This window comes from Budorcas taxicolor, chromosome 13 (assembly GCF_023091745.1).
Source record: "Budorcas taxicolor isolate Tak-1 chromosome 13, Takin1.1, whole genome shotgun sequence".
Classification (NCBI taxonomy): domain Eukaryota; kingdom Metazoa; phylum Chordata; class Mammalia; order Artiodactyla; family Bovidae; genus Budorcas; species Budorcas taxicolor.
In genome coordinates this window covers 36,045,943-36,068,480 of record NC_068922.1, presented here as the reverse complement: position 1 = coordinate 36,068,480, position 22,538 = coordinate 36,045,943, and the positions used below count along the sequence as shown (strand labels likewise).

General features: G+C 44.9%; 1 protein-coding gene across 2 annotated transcripts in view; it reads right to left on the bottom strand.

Annotated features, from left to right (window-relative positions):
* MPP7 (MAGUK p55 scaffold protein 7) overlaps positions 1-21,954 on the bottom strand; it is a 227,844-nt gene extending 205,890 nt beyond the window's left edge. For both annotated transcript variants that reach the window (XM_052650871.1, XM_052650870.1), the window contains exon 1: positions 21,829-21,954. The gene's annotated coding sequence lies outside the window, so the exon portion shown is untranslated. The remainder of the gene's footprint in view (positions 1-21,828) is intronic.
* Between the last annotated feature and the right edge of the window lie 584 nt (positions 21,955-22,538).

Genomic DNA, 22,538 nt, shown 5'->3' with positions numbered 1-22,538 from the left:
CATCTGGTCCCATCATCTCATGGGAAATAGATGGGGAAACAGTGGAAACAGTGGCTGACTTTATTTTTATGGGCTCCAAAATCACTGCAGATGGTGACTGCAGCCATGAAATTAAAAGACACTTACTCCTTGGAAGAAAAGTTATGACCAACCTAGATAGCATATTCAAAAGCAGAGACATTACTTTGCTGACTAAGGTCCATCTAGTCAAGGCTATGACTTTTCCTGTGGTCATGTATGGATGTGAGAGTTGGACTGTGAAGAAGGCTGAGCGCCGAAGAATTGATGCTTTTGAACTGTGGTGTTGGAGAAGACTCTTGAGAGTCCCTTGGACTGCAAGGAGATCCAACCAGTCCATTCTAAAGGAGATCAACCCTGGGTGTTCTTTGGAAGGAATGATGCTAAAGCTGAAACTCCAGTACTTTGGCCACCTCATGCTAAGAGTTGACTCATTGGAGAAGACTCTGATGCTGGGAGGGATTGGGGGCAGGAGGAGAAGGGGACGACCGAGGATGAGATGGCTGGATGGCATCACAGACTCGATGGACGTGAGTCTGAGTGAACTCGGGGAGATGGTGATGCACAGGGAGGCCTGGCGTGCTGCGATTCATGGGGTCACAAAGAGTCGGACACGACTAAGCGACTGAACTGAACTGAAGGCTCTTAAACTGTGCCCCATATTCTTCAACCATCAACAGTATTTCACACAACATTAACACCATGCAAACAATACAGGTTCATAAAATATGCTAATTTTCTCATAGCTTTTTAATAGACTAGAACTCTGACTTCCCTATAACCAGTAGTAAAACCCATCTACAGAACAATCACAGCCATGCACCCAACGCTCACGCTGGACCCACACCATAGACTCGTCACCCTGCTCAGACCACAGATCTTGGAGGCTGCCTGGAACCTCGTCCCTGCTTCCTGCTAGTGAAAGGGAAAGAAACCTAACTTCCGGTAAAAAATCAACTCCCTCCGTCCCCATGCCCTCCTGGGTTTCTGCAGGCTTTCAAAGTCTGCACCATAAATAATCTGCAAACAACGACCCTCATTATTTGCCTTTCTAATCATGTTTCATTCTGCTTTGTTCAATGTTTAGGTAGTTTATCTTTAAATGCTAAGGTCCCAAGAGGAAAACTAGATAATATCCCTCTTTGTGTCTGCCCACAGCCTAACATTGCGCCTTTTAAATAACAGTACTGGACAGACTTTTGGGAAACAGTCAGCTAAAATTGTTATGTACCTGACAGGTACTGTTGAACCCGAAAATGTTGCCACTAAGAATATTGTAAAGTAAAATAAAGTAAAAATAAAAATTACAAAGAAAAAAAAAAGAATAGCAAATGAAGGAACAATCGTCACCCGTAAGCAGAAGCTGTAGTTCTCCCCCTTCCTGCCTAAGATCCAGCCTGTGACCAACAGCATCCTCACTCCATGTGCAGACACCCCTCAGACGCAACACGTTTAAAAATGAACGTCTTCCTGCTACTTCCCAGACCTGCCTCTGGAAGCCCAGATCAGAACTCTCAGGGTCCCTGTGGAGGCTGATCCCTCCTTCCCTCCTACATTCAACCATTCACCATGCCTGTTGTCCTCCTCATGTTCCTGAAATTAGCCGAATTAGCCCCCCATTGCACACCACCTCGCACCTCACCAGCCTCCCAATCATCCTTCCTATGGACTTACAACTGTCTGCCTCCACATGACTAAAGAGCAATTGTTAAAAAAAGCTCTGTGTGTGTTTGTGTGTGTATACATTCACGCATGTCTATCTTGTATTATCTCACTTCCTAATGTATTAGCTCACTTCCAACCTGAAAACCTGCTCTTAGAATCTAATCTAAAAATCTAGAATATGGCTTAAGAAGACCTTAGACAATATAACCCCTCCTCCCCTCACCAGCTCATCCAGGATCACATTCCCCTTCACATTCAGTGCCCCAGTCTCGGATAAACAACAAGGTCCCATTGTACAACTTGGGGAATTACATTCAATACTGTGAAAACCATAGGGGAAAAGAATATTTAATAAATCACTTAGTTGCTCAGTCATGTCCAACTCTTTGTGACCCCATGGACTGTAGCCTACTAGGCTCTTCCGTTCATGGGATTTTCCAGGCAGGAATTCTGGAGTGGGTTGCCATTTCCTTCTCCAGGAGATCTTCCCAACCCAGGGATTGAACCCAGGTTCCCCGCATTCTGTCCTGGTAGGCAGACACTTCACCATCTGAGCCACCAGGGAAATCACAGGGGAAAAGAATAATAAATCACTTAGCTGTACAACAGAAATTAACACAACACTGTAAATCAATTATACTTCAATTAAAAATTTATAAGGAAAAAAAACCAGAGTTTAAGTCTTAAATACCTGCAGTCTACAACAAGCTTTGTCTCAGCTCCCAGTTTTCATGGACACTGATCCCCTGGCCTGAAACACTGTTCCAGGCCCCATGCTGTCAGCCAGGCTCAGGTTCTGTTTAACCACCACTTCCCCAGACTAGATAGGCCCCTCTGCTCCAGGTACGACCTGGGCCTCCCACGCCCTACTGAGCACACTCTCCTCCCAGCTCTGACAGCAGTCTTCCCTTCAAACACAAGCAGAAATCCTGTCCACCTTATACCCCACCATCATACTCCTGCAGTACCAGCTCTTGCTGAGTCCACAAGTACCAATATTCATTCACGTGTAAAGTAGTCCTGGCCAAAAAGACTTCAACCCCAGAGCATGAATGTTACCAAGTAGCAAGCGTCTATCAAGATGTTATTAAGTACCTGGCATTGGCCAGGCTAGAACAGTAGTTGAAAACAGGAGTCCAGTCCAGAAGGGACTTACAACTCAGATAAGGAAATAGCTTCCACATAAAGGTACTAAACTGGGACTTCCCTGGTGGTCCAGTGGTTAAGATTCTGCCTTCAGCATGACAGTCCTTAGATGCAGAATCTGAAAACAAATGATACATATGAACTTATCTACAAAACAGAAGCAGACTCAGAGAGAACAACTTATGGTTACCAGTGCAGAACAACAGGGGGAAAGGGCAGTTAGGGAATTTGGAATGGGCATGTACACATTGCTATAATTAAAATAGTTAACCAACAAGGACCTACTGTACAGCACAGGGCACTCTGCTCAATGTTATCTGACAGTCTGGGTGGGAGGGGAGTTTGAGGAGGACAGACATTTTTACACGTAAGACTGAGTCACTTTGCTGTCCACCTGAAATTATCACAACACTGTTAACTGGCTATACTCCACAACATTGTTAACTGGCTATACTCCACAACACTGTTAACTGGCTATACTCCAATATAAAATTAAAAACTTTTTAAGACTCTGCCTTACAACGCAAGGGGCACAAGTTTGAGACCTGATCAGGGAACTAAGGTCCTATATGCCTCGAGGTATGGCCCAAAATGTTTAAAAAATTAAAAATAAAAATACTAAACAACAAGGTATTATTTAAAGGTAAACAAAATAATCCATGGTTGTATAGTGTTGAAAAAAACACAACAGAAAAGAGGATCTTTGAGTGGGATTATTAAAGGATGGGCAGAATGTAAATATAAAGGAAGATACCATAGGTAGAAAATCCTGAAGCATCCAGCCGTGCAGGCGTACATATTTCCAGGAGTCCAGGTTTACATATATGCAAAGGTCTGATTGGAAGCGAAGGGGATAAAAGGTCAGTGAGATTGAACTGATTACAGATCAAGTTTATAGTTTTTAAGGTTAAAGCTGAATGCTTAGAGAGTAGCACAATATGAAAAACAATGGAAGCTGGGTGAAGGGAGAAAGACGATCTGATTAGGACTAACAGCCTGAACAGTGGACCGTGCCAGCGAGTGTACTTCAAGTGTGTTCTCTGACTTCAAGCCCTTGACACCCCTATAACCTGATGCTCAGTTAACACATGAGAAAATTGAGTCTCAGAATATTTACAACATGTTACTGTTCAGTCACTCAGCTGTGTCTGTCTCTTTGAGACCCCGTGGACTGCAGCACACCAGCCTTCCCTGTCCTTCACCATCTCCTGGAGCTTGCTCAAACTCATGTGTATTGAGTTTGTGATGCCATCCAACCATTTCATCCTGTGTCGTCCCCTTCTCCTGCCTTCAGTCTTTCCCAGCATCAGGGTCTTTTCCAATGAGTCTTGGAGCTTCAGCTATTTACAGCATATTCAAGGTTAATATAGTTGATAAGTGCTAGAACTGGGGCTTGATTACAGCAACTTCAGAGCCCTTAAGGGTCCACAGGGGAGAAGTCTTCTTTGAAAATAGTGCAAAGCAAGGAGTGTTTTTAAACCTAATAGGGAAGAGCCGACTCATTGGAAAAGACCCTGATGCTGGGAAGGAATGAAGGCAGGAGGAGAAGGGGACAACAGAGGATGAGATGGATGGATGGCATCACTGACTCAATGCACATGAGTTTGAGCACTCTGGGAGATGGCAGAGGACAGGGAAGCTTGGTGTGCTGCAGTCCATGGGGTCACAAAGAGGTAGACACTTCTGAGCGACTGAACAACAATAACAGGGCATAGAGGACTCAAAAGCAGTATATTCAGTGAAGCAGCAGCTAAAGCAGCAGCAGCAAGGTCAGAGGTGAGCAAACTCAGACCAAGACAGAAATGCCGTGACCAAGAAATTAGTGCAATAGGATGTCAAGGGGCGAAAGCAGCTCTAAAAATGAAAAACACATGTTGGAATTCAAAGATGACTCTACAGCTGCTAATCTCAGATAGGAAACGAAATAATCATGCCATACACAGGACTTGGGTACATTTAAAAGTGGACCTGTTTTCCGTGTTAAGTCTTTGCGTGAGGTCAATATGATCAATCCAGTTGCAATGCCCACCAGACAGTGTGGACAATGATAATGGAAGCTTGCTGAGAAGAACAAGTGAGATTAATATTATCAGCACTAATGTTATGCTTAAGAAAGGTATACTTCTTAAACCAAAGGAGACATTGTGTTAATAAAAAAAAAAAACACTAATAACTGTTAGCCAAGAAAAGGAGGAAAAACATCTAATAACACACTCCCCCACAATCCCATCTTCCCTAAGCAGTCCTAGCAACAGCGCTTCTGCACATGTCAGCTTAAGACAGAAACTCCCAGCCACCCACCCACTTGTCCCCTGCAAACGATTCCACACCCGTTGCAATATCTTTGCAGCATCTTTTTGGAGCAGAAAATATTGAGACTAGCCTCCCAAAGTACATGTAGAAATCTCAGCCACAAATTAGGCTTTCAACTTACAGTACCAGTTTTTAAACTTCTAACCAGTTTAAGTCATTACAAACAAAAAGATTTCTATTAAATGTTAGGGAACCAATGATGGATTTCCATTAGCAATGAGGTACAAAAAGACATCTGCAGACAATATAAAAAATTAGAATTGAAAATGTCATCTGATCTCCTTATTTCCATGACTAGCTACTATCAAAACAATTTTTCAAAAGCAAGTAACAGAATAAATCATGCATTATATCTTTCCTGCTGCTGATCATTTTAACACCGTATATGCCCTTATGATAACAGAAACAACCATATGTTTAAGCACATTTAGAAAAAGATGGAAGGATACAAATTCCTATTCACAATTGCTCGTGGCAAAGAAAAGCCAACAGAACTGGGAGGGGCGACAAATTATGCTTCAACTTTATCTAGCACGTTTCCTTTCTTTCATTTAAAAAAAAAAAATCTGAAATAAATAGGCCAAAATGTTAACATCTGTTCATCTGGGGTGAAGGTCATGCGATGTTTACTCTGGTCTCCTTGTCATTCAAATGTTTCTGAAATTTTACCCCAATTATTCAAAAGGAAAAAAGGATCCAAGGCTCTCAACCTAATGAAAATACCTCCCAGAATATATCTAATCCATCTTGCTGCCTGAATGACCCCAGCTCCACTGGGTGAAGTTCACATCTTTGCCACGCAGCCAACTTCTATTCTGGACGTATTCCAGAAGAGCCTAATTAGCAGATCTGAACTGATATTCCCCTATGCAGCTAGTCGCTCAGTCGTGTTCGACTCTTTGTGACCCCATGGCCAGGCTCCTCTGTCCACGGGATTCTCCAGGCAAGAATACTGGAGTGGGTTGCCATTTCCTTCTCCAGGGGAACTTCCCGATCCAGGGGTCAAACCTGGGTCTCCTGCACTGCAAGCAGTGTCTTTACCATCTGAGCCACAAGGGAAGCCCATTCCCCTATGGGGTGGGCCTTAATTATGGGCCAGTCCTCAGTGGCGACAACTAGGAAAGCATCCATGTCTCTCAGGGGAGCTGAGAGAAAGATTCCAGAAGTAAGAAGCTGCTACTTAAACTCGTCATCTCCCTCCCACCTCCATCCGCTCCCGGTTCCCTGTCCTGCCCCCCGCATCTCCCAGGGCCAGTCCTCCTGGGGAAGCCCAAAGGCTCCTCTCCTCCAGGAGAAACCCAGCACCAGTCTCCTGGGCTCCTCCTCGGCTCACCATGGAGACACACAACAGCTTCTAGAAGAAGCCAGTTGCTCTCTTAACCATCCCTGAAAACAGATGGGCAGTAGGACGTAAGCAGAAGGGCAATGCCCCCTCCAAGGACACGTCTGTTCATCTATTCACGCCGCCCCCTCCGTTTCTTAAAGTGCCCCTCACACCAAACCCAAGGAAATCAAATATTAACTCTAGCTAAATGGCCCCGTAGAATTATTATGGCACAGGATGACCACGGGTGCCCAGGAAAGAAGAGCATTCAACGGAGGTCAGGCCTTTTGAATGGGACAAAGGCCTGGGCACCTGGGGCTTCCCCACTGTACCCGGAGCACAGCAGGGGACCCAACACGGCTGAACCCAGGGCTTCCAGAGGACAAGGAACATGTGAGCTCTTGCATCTTGTATCCTCCTTTTTTTAATCAACCAGGTATTCATTTTAGCAACTGCCAAGATTCTTTAAACTAAGAGGACAAAGGCACATAGCAGACAACACTACTGTGCACGCACCCAGCACTTTTACGCTTTAGGAAGAGTAAGACATAAAGAAGCAACCAAAGATGCTGCAGTTCACACCGCCAGGAACAAAATACCTGTAACAGGGTTTCGGCATAAAAAAGATGGTGCAATTTCTAGTGCTCTGGACTCCAGTTTAATAATAGAGCAACGAAACTGCTTAGACTCCAGACCTCTAACATAAGGCCAGGGCCCGGCCAAGAGGGGGTATGAGGACCGAGGCTTGAGCATCTCCAATCCAGGAATCTCCATACAACAAAATCTCAACTGTCCAGGGTCAGAAGGTGGGCACGTGCCTGTGACTTGGCCCAGGATGTTGGCTCAGACTACATGGAAGGCAATGCATGTCCCAGAATACACCCAACTTGTGACCAGAGTAGAAGGTCGGTAAGAAAGAGTAATGGAAAATAACCACAAGCGGGCCTAGATAGCACAGGCTTTGAAAGTCACAGGGTTAGAATGGGAGGGCCAAAGCATGCATGGCCACTTCCAAAAAGGATGATCACATCTGTACCGCCACATGGTCAAGAAGGGATGGTACAAGGCAGGGACGTGCTGGCCAAGCTGCCTGGACAAGAGACAAGCAGACATGGTGTCCGAGGAGCAGCAGCCACGAAGCAGCACCAAGGAAGACACAAGAGCATCTGCTCACTGACAAACGCAAAGACGAGAACATCAGCCTCCAGGCCCTCTGTGCTGTGCTGAGGCGCTCAGTCGTGTCTGACTCTTTGGTACCCCATGGACTGTAGCCCGCCAGGCTCCTCTGTCCATAGGATTCCCCGGGCAAGGATACTGGAGTGGGTTGCCATACCCTTCTCCAGGGGATCTTCCCGACTCAGGGATTGAACCCAGGTCTTCTTCACTGTAGCCAGATTCTTTACCACCTGAGCCAGGGCAGGAAGAAACTCCCAGAGGTGATGAATAGGCTCCTGGCACAGAGTGCAGTGATGGTTTCCAGACATATGTGAATCTCGAAACCAAATAAATCGCAGACATCAAGTATATTCAGCTTTTTGTATGTCAATCATACCTCAATCAGGAGGTTTGCAAAAATATTTTTTGTCTTACAGTTTACATTCTTAGCCGTTACGATATAAGGCCTTAAGATTTTCAGTGACCAGGGCAATAAACATCAATTAAACTAGGAAGCGAGTTGGAGAAACAGTCTCTAGGACACAGGAGACTGGAGGCGGAGTCACCGTTCAGAATTCAGCCTGGGCGCCCCACAAGGTGGGAGGAAGACAGGTTTAGCTGAAAAACTCAGAGGACCTGCTGTTCATACACATTGCCTTAAAGGAAGCACATGGACCATTCCTGCAGACCTCCTGGGAACACGACACAAGCCCTGACGTTCTCGCAGGTAGGTGCCCAGGAACCACGGGCCAGAGGAAGAGGTGCACCTGGTGCTGCCTCAGATCCACCCTTCACAAGTCCGGTCCCTTCGGCTGATAAGACAGGGATCTGAGTGGGATGCACGGGACTTCCAGATGTTCTCTCCCGGCCCAACCACAGACGGCCTAAAGAGGTCACCGCTGGTTTTAGACGAAAGAGCAGTTGAAATTAATGCTAACTCTGAGACACTCAAACATCCAGGTGATGCCACAAAGTGACTGCACACCTGCCTCCACAAATGAGGCCCAGGTGGGCTCAGTGGACCGGAGTCCACTGGCACTGCGGCAGTTCAGAGTCGCTCACACAGAAAGGACGGCCGGAACTGAGATAATAGGCAGTGGCATGCGGTGGGGAGGATGCCTGAATTTGGGCCAAGGACATCCATACGCACATCCATGGAGCCACTCCCACAACTGAGGCACAGGAGCAAGGAGAAAAGCCGGGGCAGAAACTGAGCCGAGCAGAAGCTACACTGTCTGAGAAGTAGGAGAACGAAGCTCCCCAATCTGGCGTGAAATCCCTTCCATCATTCCGCCCAAATCCGCATCCGACCCACCCCTGCCACAGCGCCCCCACCAAGGCAACCCCTCGCCAGGGTCCCTCTGCCCTCCTTCCCCATCCAACCCCACTACCACAACAGGGTGAATTATCTAAACCCCACCTGTGATCAGGACATCACCGCAAAGTCCGACAAACTTGTTTCTCCAACTGAGGTCTCTTGTGGAGGATGAAGGGTGGGCGTGGAAACGACACCTCTTTCTGGAATGTTGGGGCTTCCCTGCTGGCTCAGTAGGTAAAGAATCTGCCTGCAATGCTGGAGACCCGGGTTTGATCCCTGGATTGGGAAGATCCCCTGGAGAGGGAATGGCAACCCACTTCAGTATTCTTGCCTGGAGAATTCCATGGACAGATGAGCCTGGCGGGTTATAGTCCATGCGGTCACAAAGAGTAGGACATGACTGAGTGACTAACACTTTCACACTTTTTCAGTTTTCTGGAATGTCAGTGTTACACAATGGCAAATGATGTTGCATCTGTCAAATCAAACAAAACTTCAGAACAACTTTATGCTCTCGGTGGGCTACTCTTTGAAGAGCCTCAGCCTTCTCCTAGGCAAATTTCTGTTATTGAGGGGTGCACTGTGGTGAAAAATTTTAGTACACTGGTCAAAGTCAGTCAGACTTGTGTTTCTCCAGATTAAGATCAGAAGCCAAAGAAAAAAAGACTGAAGACTTATATAAGAGAAAAAGTCCAATATGAATTTAAATCATATGGTAGTCTCTTAATTTCTGGACTCCAATGTTTTAGAAGAACAGGTGACCTGGCTTTGAGTCCAAGCTTTATCACTTCCTAGTTATATGACTCAGGGCCAATTATTTAACTTTTCTGTGACTAGTTTTTTTTTTTCCATTTGTAAAATAAAGATGACAATAACTCAACAGGCTGCTGTAAGAATTAAGTGTAAATATCTAAAGAGAGCTAGCTTAGCACAGTGCTTGGTTGAGACTGGCTATTATTTGTAAATTCCAAGTCCGCCCCAGTCTGTTAAAGTGTTCTGAGGCTTTTGCAAGTCCACAATTAGGCTCAGACAGGAAAATGTCTATTCTGATAAGCAGTCCTGCCATACCAGTCAGTCTGTCCCTGAGGGATATTTTAGGATCCATACACAAAAGAGTACATTTAATTACCCAGCTCGAGAGTCCTCTGGAGATCAGAAACATGGAGAACACCAGAAGCCAATCCAACATCATTCTTTGTCATTTACAAAGTTCAAGACACTGAACCAAAAACAAGTTAACAAACCTCAGTGCTTGAACTATGTACACTTTTCCAAGGACACCAACCTGAAACACACAGAAGAGGAAGATCTGAAGAATCCCACTGCTGACAGCTCTTACTAATCAGGTGCCACGAGGGGTTTCACAAACGTACACAAATATTGATATCATCTTTTCTCATCGAGGTGCTAAGTATCGCTCAAGTGCTGAGATGGAATGTGGGGAGGAAGGGGTAGCTGAAAACCAGCCCGACCTGAAGCCGAAGGACCTGCTCCACTCACAGTTGGCACCAGCAGGAAGCAGGGTGAAAGCCTGCCGGGAGAGACTGGAAGCACCCTCCCTTTTTCTCTCACCCGAATTCCAACAGACCGTCTACTCCATCTGACTTGCAGCCCAGATAATGTGTCACCTACCGCTTTCGGTTTCTCCTAAGAAACGTCTTACTTTCTATCACCTGTTTCTCAGTATTATAAATTTTTAAGAGGAGGAAATACTGTCATAAATAGAACCCACAGAGCCCAAGCACTGCAATTGGAGAATAGCCCCAACTTGCCACATCTACAGAAAAGCCCGAGCAGCAACAAGGATCTGGTGCAGCCAAAAGTAATAATAAACAAATGATTTTTAAAGGTCAGCTTTTCACCTATTTTACTGCACTGTCAACCCTTTCAAGGCAGGATGCCTTTTACACTTTCAAATCTGGTCTCAGAACACGGTGTAAGATACCCAAACGGATAGTCATACATAATAAATAAATCACTGTGGAGGCAAGAGAAGTCTTGGTTTAACTAAAAACAAAAGTCCCTAACAGCACCAAGAAGTGTCTACCATTATTTTTTTTACTTCAAATAAGTTAAGCTACTTTAAGAATACAACAAAAGGACTTTTCTATTCATAGTTTCCTTTGGATTTACTTCTGCAAACCAACACAATTTAGGTTGCTGTTTCAAAGAAAAATGATGAACCCATTTCTTCATCCTGAACCTGCTTGTCTTATAATCTTATAATGTTGAAAACTAATTTTTTAAACCAAATATTTAACCTGCCTTCTATACTAACTATATCTCAAATCATATAATTCCTCTTTATAAAGATATCCTAATAAATTAGAAAGGGAGACAGAATTTAAACATCACCATTTTGCAAACCCCTAATAAAATAAGGGGGTTTCCCAGGAAGAGCAATGATAAAGAAGGTAGGGGACGCAAGAGACACGGGTTCAATCCCTGGGTCAAGAAGATCCCCTGAGAAGGAAATGGCAATCCGCTCCAGTACTCTTGCCTGGAAAATTCCATGGAGAGAGGAGCCTGGCGGGCTACAGTCCATGGGATCACAAAGAGCTGGACACAACTGAGTGACTGAGAAATAAAATAATGGACCTAGAGAATGATTATTAATGACTATGAATATTACAAAGAGACAACCAACATTGTCTGAATCCAGCTATAAGCACACCACATCACTGTGAAGCAATATTGTCCCAAAAAATAGACACTGAATCAAATCAAGATCAGGTTACCATTTACAGGAAATAAAAGAACAGAAGAACAGGTTAAACCACACATTAAATTGAAAGCATCAACACAGGTTACTACCTGTTATAACTCTTAATTATGATGATGTCACCAAGCAAATATTTTTTGATACACAGACACAGGACATTTCTTGCAGGTTTCTTTGTGATTATCTCCATCTTAAGAAAGGAAAATCAGCCAAGTAATAGCATGCTTACAGATGTGCTTATGCTGTCAAGAGAGAAAAATGGGCCCCTTCGTACAGGTCTGGAATTGCCAATCTCAGAAATATTTGCTTTCCTAGTGTTACTAACCTTTCTTTCACTGGGAAAAAATACAGCCCTGCTGAGCCAAGATGTAGCAAGTCCCTGCTTCTAAGAAGATCACTTTGGGAGGAAGAGAAGAGGCTGGATATGGTTCAGCACCCCAAGGAGACAGAGCAGAATGAGGGGCTGGCGCTCAGCTATGCTGGAGGTCTCAGGAGCCAGCTCTTTGCTCTCAGGATCCGGGAACTCTGGGGCTCCTCAAGAACCTTTCAGGACATCCATGACATTAAAAATATGTGACAGTGTTAAGAGGCTGTGCCTTTAAATACAATAAATAAAATTTCCTGTTTGAAACTGCAAGCGAGTAAATACTAACAGATACAACCCATGCAAACAAAAACATCCTTAATTTTTAAGAGTGTGAAGTATACTGGGACCAAAGGTCTGAAAACTGCAGCTGTGAGAACTGAGGTCAAGGCCATGCATCTTCAAAGGAGCTATCAGAGGTGACTTTGATTTCTCCTTCAAAGGAAGCACCAAAAGTTGGCAGCCCAGCAGGAGCAAGTGGACAGAGCACTTTTAACTCCACAAGGTTACAAGTCAAGATAGTGAAAATGAGCAGGGGACTGGCATCCAGGGTCCCGGTAACGTTATGTGTCTTCACCCAAGTGCTGGTTACACAGCGTGTCTGCTTTGTGAAAATTCAGTGACCTGCACACTTAGGACAGTTGCATTACATCTTTCTAGGTACCTGGTGTATGCATTTCTCTAGGTATATCTTATACTTGAGCAAATGTTTTAAAATTCAGTTTAAGATGCAGAACAACTTCCAGTTTGTTATAAGGGGAGTCATTACATACAACTTACTTTGGAAGAGCCTGATGAAAATAATCAAATATTTAACTTAAAAATTTTAATTTAAAAGCCTCAATACAGACAACCGTAACTTTTCTGGGTTAAGAAGAGCTATATACCATCTAGGTTGGCTTCCTTGCCAAGATCAGGAAGAGAATTCTGTGCTTATCTCTCGCGTTTTTTAAACCGCAACAATGAAGTCACAATTTCTTAATGAAATCAAATACAACTGTAAAAAATGAAATCTCCCGACTAAAGGCAAAGTTCAGTTCAGTTCAGTCCCTCAGTCGTGTCCGACTCTTTGCGACCCCATGAATTGCAGCACGCCAGGCCTCCCTGTCCATCACCAACTCCCGGAGTTCACTCAGACTCACCTCCATCGAGTCCGTGATGCCATCCAGCCATCTCATCCTCGGTCGTCCCCCTCTCCTCCTGCTCCCAATCCCTCCCAGCATCAGAGTCTTCTCCAATGAGTCAACTCTTCACATGAGGTGGGCAAAGTACTGGAGCTTCAGCTTTAGCATCATTCCTTCCAAAGAAATCCCAGGGCTGACCTCCTTCAGAATGGACTGGTTGCATCTGCTTGCAGTCCAAGGGACTCTCAAGAGTCTTCTCCAACACCACAGTTCAAAAGCATCAATTCTTCGGCACTCCGCCTTCTTCACAGTCCAACTCTCACATCCATACATGACCACAGGAAAAACCATAGCCTTGACTAGATGGACCTTAGTCGGCAAAGTAATGTCTCTGCTTTTGAATATACTATCTAGGTTGGTCAAAACTAAGGCCGAATTCACCCTGGGGTGTTAAAGCGATCAAGTGGCCTCTATCTCTGCTAATCTTCACTCATCACCACAAGTCTAGACAAATGTAGTGAAGAGACCAAACACGGAGCAAGGTGGTGAGACATGGAAGGAAAAGACACACGGCCATTATGTAAAGATGAAATAATCACCTTCATAGAACACCCAAAAGAAAAAGTAGCCATTAAAATACAACAGACTCAGCACAATTGCTACGCCCACAGAAAAGGTTAAATATAGACAGGTTAGCTAATTGACTTACATCAATATATACAGACACATCTGTATCAATCGGATTCCCTCCACAAGGGAGAAAAAATGGGGAGAATAGGAGTCAAAAGTGTCATTCATACATAAACAAAAACGGATATACCTAGGAATTAATCCAACAAAGAAGACACAGAACATGGAGAAAGGAAAACTGTATTGAAAAACCATAGCTATCTTTTCCTCTTTTCTTTCTAATTAGAGTACAGCTGCTTTACAATGTTGTGCGGGTTTCTGCCGTGCCACGTGAATCAGCCCTAAGTACACCTGTGTACCCTCCTTGCTGAGCCTCCTTCCACCCCTTCCCACCCCTCTAGGCTGTCACAGAGCACCAGGCTGAGCTCCTTGTTTTACACAGCAGTTTCCCACCAGCCATCTAATGTACACATATGTCAATGCTACTCTCTCTCTCTGTGTCTCTATTATTGCACTGCAAATAGGTATCTTTGATACATGGTTTCAACCATGGCTCTAGGTCAGTATCATCAGAGGCCCTTTTTAAAAATTCAACTGCAGGAGCTCCACTCCCTAGAAGATTCAGTTAATCTGGGATAAACAGGCATGTCTTTTTTTTTTTTAACTATCCAGTTAATTCTAACATAAAGCCAGAGTTGAAAACCACCAGCTTAAATAATTTTGAAGACGCACAGATGGGACTCGCTTCCACACAGCAAAATATATAAATAAGTTTAATCAGTTCAGTCACTCAGTCGTGTCCGACTCTTTGCGACCCCATGAATCACAGCACGCCAGGCCTCCCTGTCCATCACCATCTCCCGGAGTTCACTCAGACTCACGTCCATCGAGTCCGTGATGCCATCCAGCCATCTCATCCTCGGTCGTCCCCTTCTCCTCCTGCCCTCAATCCCTCCCAGCATCAGAGTCTTTTCCAATGAGTCAACTCTTCACATGAGGTGGCCAAAGTACTGGAGTTTCAGCTTTAGCATCATTCCTTCCAAAGAAATCCCAGGGCTGATCTCCTTTAGAATGGACTGGTTGGATCTCCTTGCAGTCCAAGGGACTCTCAAGAGTCTTCTCCAACACCACAGTTCAAAAGCATAAGTTGTAATAGCGAAAATAAAAACAAAAACCAGTGTGGAACTGGAACAAACTAGAAAGCCACCTTTGTTAACTAAGAATGGAGAAATATTTCCTAAACAAGACCCGGAAGGTGGAATAAATGGATGGATCAAATTGTAACAAAAATTAATTCTGTTCAATAAAAAAACGACATGCAAAAAAAAACTAAGGAAATATTTGCACCGTTTAAAATCTAATGAGAGTAACATCAAGAATATACAAAAAAAGAAAAAGAAAAAAACCTTCTGTAAATTAAGGCTGAAACATGTGAAGATAAAGAAACCCAATGCAAAGAACATGTCAATGCCAATTCGCAAAAGGCAAAACCCACACACCTAAGTAGCATCTGACAGGATACTTAACTGTACTAGTAAACAGAGAATTGCCAATAAGAACAGTAACATATGTGCTCAAGATTGTTCCATCTGTGGCATCAGATTGGAAAAAATTATAAGGTCAGAAATGATCAAATGTTAGCAAGAATGCAGGGAGTAGGAGCAAGCCACAGCCAGCCCAGGTAATAACGTGGCAGAACTCAATGAAATTACATTTATGCCCAGGAGAGAGTGCTGATGTGGGGAGGGGGAAAACACAATAAAATAACATGAGTGGCTCTGCCTGGACCAGTGTTGATAGTAGGCCAGTAACTCCAGTCTGCACCCTCAACTGGGGAGGGTCCCAGTCCCGACCACCTCATACACCCCATCACAGTATGTAGCAAGTCCCCACACACTAGACACTGCGCCCCACGTTGGGGACACAGCTGAAGATCAGATCCCTACCCTCAGAGCTGACATCCAATGAAGGAAACGTAAAGAGGAAACAGATAAAATTACAGTAAGCATGTGACAACTGCTACAACGGAAATAAACGGTTGACTGTGCCAGGAAGTGATGGCATGCGGGGCTGGGGAAGGGGGGAATGTCCGCCAGAGAGGTGGGCTCTTGGTGATGGGGGTGGGGGGGGGTGGCAGTGGTGAGGGAGGGAGCCAGGTGTCCAGCAGCTGGGGTGGGACCTCCATGAATGCCTCCAGGGCATCAAGGGCAGTCACCCCTCCCCAGGGGAGTCTGCAGGTATTCAAAAGATGACTTCCCTCCTGCAATGAATGCCCAAAAGCCACCTCTAAGACTCCTGCTCTATAAAGTGTGGACTACGATGATTATAGCTAAACTCCAGTATATTCCGACCAAAGAGTTCAATCTTTTAAGGCGGGGGAAAGAAACATACTACCAATGTAAATATTCTACGTCCCTAAAAAAGGTTTCTTGAAACTTACTAGGATCCACAAACAGCTCCTTCATTCATTAAACAGAAGTCAAGCACTCATATATCTCTCCCACAGCACACTGCAGGGAAATGAGGATAAATGTAAATGCTTCTGTCCTTAAGGAACATACTTCAACTTAAAAGATTCAGGATCCTATGTATTTCATTCACTAATTGATTTGTATGACTAAAAGCCAGCATTTACAGCATGCTTATAATCCTCCAGGCATTGTTGTATATGAGCTTTTACATACATTCAAGGTCATGTGATACTCCCAACATCATAATACTACATTATTTCCATTTTAGAAATGAAAACCAGAGGTAAGAAATTTGCCTGTTGTCAAAGAAAGTACTAAGTAGCAGAGCAGGGATTCAAAGCCAGATCTTTCAAACGTCAAAGTCTGGGTTCTTCACCACTACGTTTACATTCCCCCTGGAATCATGTCAGTGGATTTCGAAGTACGGTCCTGGACCAGAAGCATCGCCAGCCATCACCCTGGAGCTTATTAGCAATACGTATTCGCAGGGCCTATTCCCAAACCTGAGAACTTAGAAAATACGAGAATGAAGCAGCCGCTGGAATTTTAACAATCCCTCCCCGCAGTGATTCTGAGACATGGTAAAGTTTGAGAACCTCAGCTTAAAGTTTTTATACTCAGCTTTGTATATGTTAAAAATGAAATGATATCATTTTGAAAATTCCAAAATAAGAAATTTTGATCCTATTTAAAAATACTCTAAACAGATCAAAATTATATTAATTCCTCTCCTCACTGCCCACAGCCCAACATCTCCTCCCCCTAAACACTGTACCCTGATGAAATCGTCTAAAAAACAGTCAACTCTGATGGGCCTTACTGGGAACTAAATTCAAAACATGGAAAGAGCACAGAGGTCGAAAAAGAATCTTCTCAAGTCAAATCACAAGCCATATTAGGAAGAGAAGAAAAAATGGTTTCTGTATCAGCTGTAGAAACTTCCTAAGTCTTGGTCCATGGCTCCATAAACGATTTTATCTTTGGCTCGACTCCAAATTTTTACAGCATCATTTCCACAAACTTCCAAGTGCCAGAAAAAGAAGTTATAACTCTCAGAAGTATTTGATTCTCAAGATTCAAACTGCTTTAAGTACACATACAGAGACATTGTCTTGCAAACAGCAAGTTTTTAATCCTGAGTAAAGCTGATCAGACTTTTGCCATATGTACACATACATGTGTACTTGCTCAGTCGTATTTGACTCTTTGTGACCCCATGGACTGCAACCCACCAAACTCTTCTCTCTATGGAATTTTCCAGGCAATAATACTGGAGCCGGTTGCCATTTCCTCCTCCAGGGGCTCTTCCTGACCCAAGGATCAAACCTGCATCTCCTGTGTCTCCTTCATTGGCAGGGAATTCTTTACCACTGAGCCACCTGGGAAGCCCCTTTTCTGGTATACACATACAAACTACAGCAAAAGCGCTATGCTTCTGCTGATAAGTCGCTTCAGTAGTGTCTGACTCTGTGAGACCCCATAGACAGCCCGCTGTCCCTGGGATTCTCCAGGCAAGAACACTGGAGTGGGTTGCCATTTCCTTCTCCAATGCATGAAAGTGAAAAGTGAAAGTGAAGTCACTCAGTCGTTTCTGACTCTTTGAGACCCTATGGACTGCAGCCTACCAGGCTCCTCCATCCATGGGATTTTCCAGGCAAGAGTACTGGAGTGGGGTGCCATTGCCTTCTCCATATTCAAGGCTACTTATTTCTAATAAAGCCTGTTTCTACAGGGAGTAAAAGAACATTATCAAAAGTAAGTATATTGAAGGAGGGAGGAGAAGGGGATGACAGAGGATGAGATGGTTGGATGGCATCACTGACTCAATGGACACAAGTCTGAGTAAACTCTGGGAATTGGTGATGGACTGGGAGGCCTGGCGTGCTGCAGTCCATGGGGTCGCAAAGAGTCGGACACAACTGAGTGACTGAACTGAACCATAATTTTAGAACCTAACATATGCCAAATAACTCTTTTAAGCTGTTCACTTGCATACAAAAGTCATTCATTTTACCAACTTCAGGATTCTGCTTATTTTACATAAATTTGTGGCCCAAGCCTGGCCCTGGGACCGCTATAAACACGACTGAGAATACTCAGACTTGCTTCTGTGGGCTCAGGTACAGAGAACTCCAGGAAGCCCACGCTCGGGCAGCTTTCTCATCTCCCCGGTTGCTTACAACCACCCACCCTTCGTGCCCCAGCCCACACTCTCCCAAGAGCTGGCAGCTCTGCCAGGAGCTTCCCTCCTAGAAGGAGTGTCACCAACTTATTTCCCCTTCCCAAAGCTCCATCAAATCCCCTGAGGACCAGAACTACTTCCAAGAAATTATACCAAAGCTCTCCTGCCCACGTAAAGTCAGTGGAACTGAATTATACAGACACATAGCACCCGCCAAACACCTTCCCACCTGAGTGCTCATCTTGCCTTTTAAAAGTCCAGTGTTTTCTGCAGCACCTCACAAAATGCAATCACCCTAACTAGTCCTTCTTCTCCACTGTCATTTCTATACCTTGTGTGGCATTATCAAAGCAGCAGCTATGTTTTCTCATCTCCCTCCTGTAACAATTAGTGAGCAGCAATTAACCAGTAACTAGCAAGCCAACAGTTCCTGCCTTCCAGGAGAGAAAGCTCCTCTCTCTTTCCTACTTGAAGCTGATAATCATGCTTTTCTAAAAGAATAGAAAGATTTATTAAGTGAGCATTCAAGGAAAAAGCAAAAAAAAAAAAATTTTACACACCTGGAAAAAAACTGTTTACGTGTTTGTTCACAGGAGGCATAAAACCACACTCAAATAGCTCATCATAGTTCACATAAGAGTCAAACAAAACACAAACCATTAAAAACAAACAGGTTCAAGTGTACAGAAATAAAGACCAATAAATTGACACTGTTCCAGGTACCTGTCTACAGCAAGAACCAGTTTTCTCACAGGTTATTTCTAAAATTACTAACAGCTTCCTTTACTTTAAATTCAGCTGCCATGTCCTTCCAACTAATCTCATTTAATAAAGCTGACTTAAATCACTCATTGCAATTCTGTCGGAACTTCAGTGATGACAGCTGTTGTACGTTTGTATCTTTGTCAGTGAAATGCTTATTTAAAAAAAACCTGAAATCTGCATTAAATAGCACCCGGTGCACCATCTAGTGGAAGTACTGTAATGTTGTAATTAAATCTTTTTTGAAGGGTAGAACCCCTTCACATCACAGGAGGGCTATGATCACTAGGTAAGAATACAGGTAAATACCCTACAAGGCTTCCCTGGTGGCTCGGCGGTAAAGAATCCGCCTGCAATGCAGGACAGTAGGGTTCAGTCCCTGGGTTGGGAAGATTCCCTGGAGAAGGAAATGGTAACCAAACCCAGTGTTCTTGAATGGAAAATCCCACGGACAGAGGAACCTGGCAGGCTACAGTTCATGAGATCACAAAGAGTCGGACACAACTTAGCGACTAAACCACCACCACTCTGCAAACAGAATAAATCTTTTTCCAACTTCCCACATCACAATGCAAGAGATGCTCATCAAAAGAAAGATCACTTTCTGTACAAATCAGCAGATAAAGGTTTCTTTATGAAATGTTCTGCTTGGGTGCTAGAAATTTTAATTTGACCAAAAGAGTAAAAATTAAGTAAAGACATTGAGTGCAAAAAAGAACAAATGAGTAAACAGAATCAGAACTGGATTAACAAGGCCTGTGTGAAGGATGCTTTACTTGACAAATAAGTTATTTCAAAATGTACATGTTCCACCCAGCAGAGCACCTGCCATGAATACAAGGGGTTACTTCATGATCAAATAGTTCCATTCAGTAATAAATAATGCATTTCCATGTTCCTGATGACTAATAAATTTAACATAACCTAACAACTCCCTAGGATTCCCCACGCCTTGGCATTATTCAAGGAGTCCCTCCCATCCATCCAACTAAACCTACTTGCGATTAATCCTCAAATTCCCTTGTGTTACTCTGATCAAAGGATGGAGGATTTTACATGTTTGACACTTCTAAATTTATAGCAAAAACTTCTTGCAAAAAAAAATCATAACCAAAATGTATTACCCTTCATTCTTATTTCCCTTATGAATATTAACTAATTCAACTGAATTCAGAAAACACTACTCAAGCCCAATGCTAAGCCAGAGATGCAAACAAAGAAAACATTTTCTACTGTGGAAAACCTCCCAAAACTTAAAATAGAGATTTTTCACTAGGTTAAAGTAGACGTGGCACCTCTAGGTTTTCTTGCCTGTGTGAAAAATGACCTTTCTGGTGAAATTCAAACTATCTTAGCAACCTAGAAGAAAAAAAAGTCTAAGAGAATATTTCACTTGGAAATAACCATCTCCACCTCTGACTGGTGTTCATGTGAATCAAACCTGCACGCAGAAGCTTGATTGACAGCAAGAATCTTCCTGGATCCTGCATTAAACCCCTTAACAGGTGTATAAGAGCACAAGTCAAGTGATCTGGGGCAGAATTCCCTTCATCTTTAGGGCCTTGAGTTTATGTACCTGCATCTGGAGAGTTAAGCGGATGCTAATATTGATGGAGTGCGGTGAGCTGCTCAATTAAAAGACCTCAATGCAGTGCACCTGGAAGGGAGGACCGTTGCGAGAGTCCTCCCTGTGCCATTTCTACTCAAACTAGTGACCTTCATTTCACTTGTGAACAAATGGAAAGTGAGAAACGGCTTAAGCACGTCAGAGAAAAGGTAACATCGATCAAGGTGCTTCATTAGAGGTGAATCACATCATTGCAGTCAACTGCTTATTTGTCTGCAGAGTACTGCTGCCTGGGTAGCAGGTGCAGCCCCCTAAAACCTAAAGCCCAGAGACTATGTTTAGAAAGGCTTTTTTATTATTATAATTATTCGAATGCTAACGTTTAAAGAAATAAGAATCGCAATTCAACACCCACCCACGGAGAGAGGCCAAAAAAAAAAAAAAAAAAAATCCCACCCCCACCATCTTCCACACCAGCTCAGCATCCTTGCCTCACCCCAACCGCCCGGCGCCCACTGCAGCCCAGACAAAGGTGAGTCACACTGCTGGGTCTGCTTGTCACGGAAGAAAAAGCCCCAAGTAAGTTCACGTTAGAGGCTACTCTGAATTTCAAAATAATAAATAAGAAGTAAATCGTGTGCCTGGGTAAGCGCAGTGCAAAGCGCCGTTTCCAGGAATGTGTAACTCACACCATCTAAGTGCAGATACCTTTCTCTCTTAAAAAAATAAAAAGCCGCGGGGCTGCTCACCGCTTATCAGCAGGTCCTTCTCCCCGGAGCCCGGCTGACTCAACTCCGTGTTTCCCTCCACCTGCACATCCCCCGCCCCGCCGGCCCGGCCGCCGCCCCGAGTCCCGCCGCGTCCGGGACTCCGGGGGTCCCGCCCCCACCGCCTGCCAGGTGCAGCGGCCGCGGATCCCGGCGGAGGCGCCCGAGGCGGGCGGGAGTCTCTGGGAGACGCGGCCCGATCGGCCCGTGGCTGCGGCGGGAGAGCAGGGAGCTGGCCCGCCGCCCGACCCGCGCTCGGGCTCGGGCTCGGACACGCGCTGCAGCCCTGGCGCCCCTTACCTGCTCCGAGCGGCCGTGGCCGCGGGAGGAGCGCTCTCTCAGGCGTCGGCAGCCCGGGACCGAAGTACGGAGGCTGCAGCCGTGGCCACCACTAAGGACAATCAGCAGCCTGCGGGTTTCGGCACCGCGACGGCAGGCGCAGGACTCAGGAGCCGGGAACCCGGCCCCCCCACCCCGGCTCCAGCCGCGAGTCACCGCCTTGGCCCCCGCCCGCAGAGGGGCGGAGCCACGGCCGGAGGGGCGGGGTATGAAAGCTCCGCCCACGGGGCGAGAGCACGGCGGGTGCCGTATAACAGGCGCCTGGTGATTGGTTGCGATAGAAGTGGGTGTCTCCATTTGGAGACAGGCTCCCCAGGAGCGCTTCTCTCATTGGTCAGTACGGGAAAACAAAGCTGAGTCCTGATTGGTGGCAGCCCTGTAACTTCTCTCCCTCTATGCCAATCATGGAAGCTCCGCCTCCTCCCGCTCCACTCGGCTCCCAGGTGGCTGCGGAACTCGCGGTCTTCTGCAAGAGGTACCTCCTTGAAAGGAACTCGGGGTACCCAGGTTCCTTTGCTGAAAGCGAGCTTCCTTGTTCCACCGAGAGTCTTTGATTTCCATATGAACTTGGTAAATAACAGCTAATCTTCAGCATCGCCTGGATTTAGAGCGATCTCTTGGGTATTTGTTTTTAATGCTGCATAAGATTTAGGAGGAAATTGACATGCAAA